Source organism: Seriola dumerili, unplaced genomic scaffold (genome assembly GCF_002260705.1).
Source record: "Seriola dumerili isolate Sdu_G_001 unplaced genomic scaffold, Sdu_1.0 BDQW01000260.1, whole genome shotgun sequence".
NCBI lineage: Eukaryota > Metazoa > Chordata > Actinopteri > Carangiformes > Carangidae > Seriola > Seriola dumerili.
This window is the reverse complement of record NW_019174515.1, coordinates 444,300-453,112: the sequence shown is the minus strand read 5'-3', so window position 1 is coordinate 453,112 and position 8,813 is coordinate 444,300.

The window sequence follows — 8,813 nt, the reverse complement described above, 5'->3', positions numbered from 1 at the left end:
TGCAAACTAACATGCGCTGGATCTCACTGATGGACTGGCAGAAAAAAGGTTTCAGAGCAGATAGGAAAGACAAACTAGCACTAAAATTACAATTATTTTGTGTGTGTTCTCTAAATGTCTGAATTCCTTTTAGGCCACATCGGGGTTTGTCCAATACTTCAGCACAACAAAGGTATCACAACATTTAACTTGCACAAAACATGGGATACCAAAGATTTTGAAGTATTGTTTCAAAAATGTTTAACTTGTCAAACATGACAGATGTGTGGGAAAAATATAAATTCCATATGGCTCTGTCTTTCTTGCCATTTTATTCAGTTAGCTGCACTGTTTTTAACATTGACCTGCTGAAATCCTACAACAAACCTTTTACCATTCTCAGTATTCTTAAGTGAAGTTTTGTGATACGTTCTCGCAACCCTGTTTCCTAGAAAGTAAATACGTTTTTGTAGGAAACATAATTGCAGACTGGATTATGTTTAGAATCAATGTTTTTATTCTTTTTTTTTTTTCTTTTGTGAATGAATGAGGCGCTGCATTTATTAACATAAGCGAAGCCCACAAGGAGATGCACATGACTGTCACAGAGACTGGGGTTCACATCCACAGACCCCCTCTGTGGTTGGGTTTAGGCAACAAAAGCACTTTGGTTAAGGTGAGGACTGTTTTTTTGTTAAATGTATGTAAACATGTTGTCTCTGTTCAACCAGACCGCAAACTTTCCCTAACCTTAGCCAATGTGCCTAAAATATAAACATAAAAAAAGTTTAACAATATTGTAGTCACTACAATCAGATCAGCTATTTTGGCGGAAAACAAACACATTGCCTGTGAACTTTTTACCGAGACGTTTAGCATCAACATATTTTCAACTTGCCAAATATGCAAATTAACAACATATCCTCGCTACGTTAACAGAAAACCCAATTACGTTTTCTACAATTGTATTTGCTGTTGCAGTTTAGTTGTATGTAAACATTATTTCCAGGCGACAGGGTTGGTCCTCTGGTGTTTCTGCTCGTTTAATTGCATTTTCATGACGACTCAAACCAAACTACATCATTTCCAAGAATCCCGTAAGGAAAGTAATAAAACAATGAGATGCTTGACAAAGACTAATCTGAATGGATACAAGCTGCACTCTGGGCTGTGAGATGCCTTGTGTAACTGAAATGGCTGCCATTGACCATTGATGTTGAAAGGAACATTGTCTAAATATGTGAGTTTCATTTTAGTCCTAGTTTTCAGTCTCGCTCCCTGTCCATGTCCAGCAGACATAGGGAACAAGTACCAAACAAACATAAAACGCAGACTGGATTTTTGGATCACGTGTGGACTAAATTGAAAAATGCTTTATTTTTGTTGGCATGTCTTGATGTTAGCTGTTTACTATATTTTAATCTTGTTAGTGCCATGACTTTGTAAAACTGTATAGGAGTATATCAACTTCCTGAAGCTGACAAACTGCACCTGCAGCTGTAATATCCGTATATATGATGCAGCCATTTTTGTGATGGAAACAGAGACGTGAGCGTGCAGGCTTAACATGCACCAGCGTGAGGAGCACTGCCTACCAGTTCAATCTGTGTGTCTTGACCATTGTTGCCTGTTTCAACCAGCCTGTACACTGTCATGAGTTTCACTGTGGAAGTGCTGACACACTCTCAGACTGAGCGTCTCACACTGGGCCATCACAGAGGAATATGCCTAATGAGCAAACTTCACAGCCTGTCAAACCTTTTTCGTCCTTCTTTTTCTTCTTCTGGCTCTTGCCTTCTCTTTTCTCCCTTCCCCCCATCCCGCTGTTGTCTCTTCTTTCATTTTTTTTTGTTTTTGCTCTAATCCGTTCTTCTGACAAGGCCTAACTGGGAGCCTAGTATGACGTTGTGTCACAGGGTTAGCAATGCGGCAGTCACCAGTGGAGCGTACACACATATACACATGCAGATGCGCACACAGTGAATGAGGACCTGTCCCCACATGAGTGATTTCACAAATGGCAATAATAAGAACAGCAATGCTGCTTTTCTCAATTCTTTATTTTGCACGTCCTTCCCCTAAGCCGTGTGTGTGTGTGCGTGTGTATTAGTGCGGTGTTTATGTGCATGAACATATGTGCATGCACTGACAAATGTCCATATGTTAGAATGTGTGTGTGTGTGTGTGTGTGTGTGTGTGTGTGTGTGTGTGTGTGTGTGTGTGTGGTTTATAAGGCTTCATTGGATAAAGCCAATTATTTCAAATTCAGCTCAAACTCAGCAAATCTGCCTTCCAGCTCCAAACCACATTACATTGGCTATAATGCCAACTAGCTCCATGTACTGTATATATACACACGCGCACACACACGCACCCACACACAGCAATACAGTCCAATCCATGACTGAGGGTTGGAATTATGAGGTGAAGCGTAACAAGGCGGACAATGACTGTGAAACGTTCGCTCCTGGAGGCACACAAGACATATACTGTAGGTCCATTACACAGGCCTAGAGTTTTTTTTTTCCTTCTTTAATCTGCACAAACAGTACCCTCATGCATACTATATGTAGTACATATGCATATACTGTACATATTTATAATTAAACACACACAAACACACAGAACAGAAAAGAACTATTTAAACTTTTGGGACACTGAACTGGATTGGACTCTGCTGTCTTGTTCTTATTTGAGTCGATAGTGTATAATATAAAATGTAAGTAAAATACATGAAGTGTAATTTGTGTTGACCTTTCTCAAGCACAGAAATGTATATTGTTCAGGTCAAGGGTGTAAATATCTCCTAATGTTAATCACGCCTACTCTTGACATCTGCTGTTGGGAATTGTGAACCCTGAAGCATTTAATAGCACTCGACAGCTGTGTCCACCTGTGTGTGTGTGTGTGTGTGTGTGTGTGTGTGTGTGTGTGTGTGTGTGTGTGACTGAGCGAATGAATGAGTGTGTAACTGTACATGCATGTACTCACCTTAAGATATTTTAAGTACTGTGCGATTTAATATAAGTCTTTCTTTAAATCTTATAAGAAATCTCTCTACTCTGGCAAAGACAGACGCGAACAGCCTCAATGTACACCTGACCAAACAGCACTTACATGAAATGAAAAGTGACATGCATCAACAGTAACACACGTACAGAGATGTTGCCCCCACCCCACCCATCCATTCTCAGTGTTTTAAGAACCGGCAACGTAATCATCACCCAGTAGATATGGTTATGTTTGGTGTTTAAAATTCCAGATCAGGACTATAAGGAATTATACTATGCATGCATGTGATGATCTCTCTCTTTCTCTTTCATATCTTGTTCCATATGATATGGATTTATCCTATATTAAGTGTTGATCGATGGACTGGTGTGTGATAATTACTTCAATAGACATTAATAGGGTTTATGATATAAATATGTCATGTCATTGTTACCTATTTATGAACTATCATACAAGGGCCATGTTCTGCTTCATTTGTACAAATATAAATATTTTTCAAGTCTATAGAAGTAAGAGTCTTCCATTTCCATAGTTGCATTTATACTCAGATAAATTGATGTGTTTAAGGGTAAAAATTATATATGTGAGTTGCAATAGAAACTATGATGTTAAAAAAAATCCCACCACCATTCATAGATTTATAGGTTCTGCAGGGTGGAACATATTGGCCTAGAAGTGGACCAACTCTTAAACAGTGTCCTCCTCTCTTCCTTCCTTTCTTTCTGTCCGACCTTTTCTCTGATCTCGCCTTTCCATCTGTCATTTTATTTTTTCTTCTGACCTTTCCTCTCCTTCCTCCTCTCCCACTCAGCTTCCACATTGTCTTTTTCTTTCCTCATTTTCTTTCCTCTTGACCTTTACCCCACCTCAATAGACTTTGTCTCCACTCTTCTCTTCTCCTTTCTTGCCCTATTTATTTTGTCCATTTTTAGCTTTCTTTATTAAGGATGAATTTTTTGCCTACTTGTGTTTACTTCTTACCTCCTTTGCCGTCTAATCCTTCCTTTATCATTCTACTTGACCCTAAATTTGAAATCTGATACTACTATATTACTGTTTTACAACTGAACATTTTTTGGCTGCCTTGAATTTATTTCTGCTTTGATTTCAGCCAGGCTTGTATGTGAAACAACAAGTAGTTTAACAATAAATCAGAAGATAATTTACAGTTTTTACCTGCAGAGAGCAGTGAAAACGCTGCAAAAGTAAGAGCAAGAATGTGTTTTGTGAGATAGTTTACTAATAAGAAAATGTGTATTGTGATGTTTTCAATTGCAGAATAATAAATCATGTTGAAAGATCACATATTGCCTCGTTTACATTCAAATGTGATGAATGTGGATGTTGGTTTTTCTTGTGTTGAATGTTTATAATCTGGGCCAAAGGAATGCCTGGGGAAATTTACTTCTAAAACTTTATTAACTTTTATACACTTTGGATTTTGTAAATTTGTCAGTTTGCTTGCAGAGTTACTAGTATTTACTAGTTATATTCAAGCAGTTTGAAGTGAGGGAAAAATGATTACATCAACCTAACCAGCACTATACATCTTAATAACATTTAAGGATGTCTAAATCTCCACTTAGTACACACTTACATTATAGCAAAGCTAACCAGCTCCTGTTCCATTGTGTTTATTTTCAAGCCAACTAACATTATCGCACAACAACAATTTTGGGTTCTTGAATACATTTGTCAGGACAGTTTTCCTTCAGGGCCTTGGTAGGTAGCCTGTTTATTTGACACAGTAAATCTGCATGTGTGCAATTTACAGGAACAGAGATTAATGAGGTAGCTGTTAATGATGTGTTCTACATTAGACTCTTTTCACAGTCAATGCAGCATAAATCTTTATTATATGCATCCTTTTCAATTGGCAGGTCTCCCTCACGCCTATGTTTTACATTTACACACACACACACACACACACACAAACACACACACACACCTCTATGTGCACATCCCACATGGACATGCTTGGCTTCATGTGCCTCTGTGATAATAACAATAATAATCAGACTTCTCATAATGGCAACATCAATATTATTTTCTGCCACAGAGAGCACGCGATCAGTTGGAGGGAAAGAGGGAGTGACATGAAATTTAAACCAAATACAAGGTTGGAAAAAGAAAGAGAAATACATATGATTGGAAAAGAAGAAGAAATAGGAGATGGAGAACTGATAGGAACACAGCAGGTTGCTGATATACTGCTGTACTCACTTGCCCGCACAGTTGGCATATACACAGTACCACGGTATAACACACTGACACACATTCATTCCATATGAGAACACAGAGAACTGTGCAAATACAAACATTATGTGCTGTCCTGCCAAACAGTTATCTTCCCCGAAGCAATGACATTTTCCAAATAAACAGACATAAGTAACACACACACACACCCACACCCACACCCACACACACACACACGCACACACACACACACACACACACACCACATACTGCTTGGAGGCTGTATGTGGTGTGTGTGTGTGTGTGTGTGTGTGTGTGAGTATATTGTCTATGAATGTGCCTGGAAACTCCAAAAGGGGCATCATCTACTCCTTCTACACATATCCTGCTGTCAGAGTTGATGAGAAGAACTTCATTGATTGGTCATTATTGAAGCTCCTCCTCTAAACTGCAAACATTGATTGGTCACATCCATGTACGCTTGTGCTTGGAGTTTGGGCTTGTGCCCAGTTTTATGAAATTAGAGGTTTTGCTGTAGTTCAAACAGCATCTCAATTTACCTCTGACTGCAAGAGACAGTCTCAGGTTTCATTTTAGGATCAATATAACGCAACTACAAATCAGCCAGCTACTGGCCACATAATGCTAAGTGGCAAATTGACCTTTTGTTAATGCCCTTCCCCCTTACTGTTTCTATGCCTGTCAAGCTTTCCGTTCTGACACTTGTAGTTTACAGTCATTTTTTAAACAAGGCATCGTTGACTTCAGACAAAGGTAGACTAGACTTCTCATTACTAGCCGATAACCATAGATTTTTATGCCTCCACGCTGTTGACAGCTGTGGCAAGATGCATAATGTTTTCAGGATATCTGTCCATTAGTCCCATTCTCACAAACGCGATATCTCAGGAACACCTTGAGGGAAATTTGGTTGAAATGTTCACCTGGACTCAAAGATTAACTGATTAGATTGTAGAAGTCAAAAATCACTGTGACCTCACAAAACAAGTTTTTGGCTTTAATTCACAAATAAAAAATACACTTGATAACTTTCATCGAATTCCTTCAAAGTCTTTAGACATGGCTGTGAACTGCAACTTCACTGAGTGGTGAAGACACACAGCGAGGTGGTGATTCTAGTTGTGTGTAAATTGACAGCTGTTGCTGGCAGACATTTATCAAAGGTAGCTAGCTGGCTAATTGAGCTAAAATTAGCATCTTGCGTTGGTTGAAAACTGTGTGTGTGTCTGACTTTTTAATGTTTCCAGCTAATTCCTTTAACACACAAGAACCCTATGAAAGTAAAGGGAAAGCATCTCAAATATGGATTTGATGGCTACACATGATAAAGCTCCATGTGACATATCTCAGGTAAAGGTCGATAGAGTGTAAACACCCCCAAATTAAAAAAAAAAGAGCAGGAAAGAGTGGGTAACACACCTTTGTTTAACAAACAACAACCCAACAAAATAATGTTATATGAAATGCTTCTTGGCCTTGAAAGTAATGCTAGGTTCCTATAGTAGAAAGTAAGATAATTAGTCGAACATGCAAAGAATTAAGCAGATAAACTAGCAATTTAATCAATTCCTTTTTGCCCCTGAGTTTTTGGTATTGGAATGGCTAACAAAGCAAAACACCACCGTCCACACCCTCCTTAAATGCAGAGTACCGTTCTTACTACAACCCCATGCACACCAGGCCGGCATGTGGAGAAATCCAAAGCTTTACAGGCCTGACGTGCCTGGTTACAGTTGCTAAGCTATAAATGGATAATCGCTGTCCAGGGGTGGGGTTTAGCGAACAGTTAGTTAGATGTCTTATCAGTGGTTACCATGTTTGTGGAGCATCACACTCATTATCTGGTGAACTAGCTAGCACAGACACTAGCTGCTCTTGCAGATGGAAAGGGAAAAAAAAAAGGATGAAGGGAAGAGTGGGGCTGAAGTGAACGACAGCAGGGCACTGCAGCACACTGGAGAGAGAGATGAAAAAGGGAAACTGACAAAAGAAAAAGAATCTCTTATTTATTTCATTCAGTGGATCTTAAAAACGCTCAAGAGGGGAGCATGACGGAGAAGCTTATTGGATTTATTTCACACTATCTTTCTTTCTTGCTCACTCTCTCTTTTACTCTCTCTCTCTTTCAGCCCTACACATATTTTCATTAGGCAAACATATTAGACACACTTTCACACCATCAGACATGTGCCTTCACAATTAAGATACATCTCTTTTTCTGTGTCTCCCCTTCATTCACTCTCTACTTCCTCTCCCTCTTGATCAATCAATCTCGCCGTCAGTCAAACACACACACACTTACACACATTTTCATTATGCATGCATATTAGAGACATTTTCACATGATCACTGACCTCATGTCTTCTTCAGAGTGTCCTCTCGTACACTTTACAGACATACAAGCACACATTATTACTTGACTACTACCGTTTTGACAACAAACACAGATCACATCTGCACTCCATCCATCTTCATTTGTCTGCTCTTCCAACTACAGCTGAATAAACCATGAATGGAATAAACACAGAGTAAAGAAGTGGGTAGCCTGCATGAGCAGAGCTAACCACCATGGCTGAAAGAGCGCCACCTACAGAATACCAAACGTCATCAAAACTTTCAAAAACGTAATTTTGGAATTTAATCTTGGCCAGAAATAATCTGGTTTTGGTTCCAAATGATGTAACATCTCGACTTAAACAATTCGCCCTTCCAACCAAATAAACACACATTACACACTGACCTACACCACACATCACACACACATCATCACCTACACACACATCAACAACACACCAGCATCAACAACCCACACACACACACACACACACACACACACACACACACAGCTTCATAGACCATTTCCTGGGGCTGTGTCTGTGGACATCTAAGTCATAAATCACAGTTTTGACATATTAGCATCACGCCAGAGTCATGCCACATCACCATATGTCCTCTCTCTGCCCTGGAGTCATTCCCATCTGGTAAAGCACACACAAACATTAGAAACAAACACAAACACACACACACACACACACCCACACACACACACACACACACACACACACACACACACACACACACACACACACACACACACACACCCATACTGGGCACAGGCAAAGAAATACATTGTAATACACACATACGCATCAAGGTCGCTCGAAAATGAGACACTTAAAAAGCCTATAAAAGGCATCAATGTACATAAATTGGTTTTAATACAGGACTAATTGGTGTATTTCACAGAACACTCATGTTTTTAACATTAAATTCATGTGTGTGTCTATCTGCCCACCCCCACCCCACCCCACCACACAGTGTCTCTTTCACTCTATAATTTCTCTGTGGTTTTCAGTTTCCTCTAACTTCTTCCTCTTGTCTTGTCTTGCCTCCCCTCTCGTCCCCTTCCTGCTCCTCCTCCCAGTCTCTGAGCACTGTCCAGAGGCATGAGAAGGTTCCAGCTCACTGAGCAGAAACCCTGCAGTCCTCCTCCTCCTCTCTTCAAGAACCACCCCCATCTTCCTCTCCTCATCCTCCTGTTGTACTGCCAATAACTGAGAGAGGAGAGGAGAGGAGAGGGGAGACTGAACAAGAAAGGGCAAACA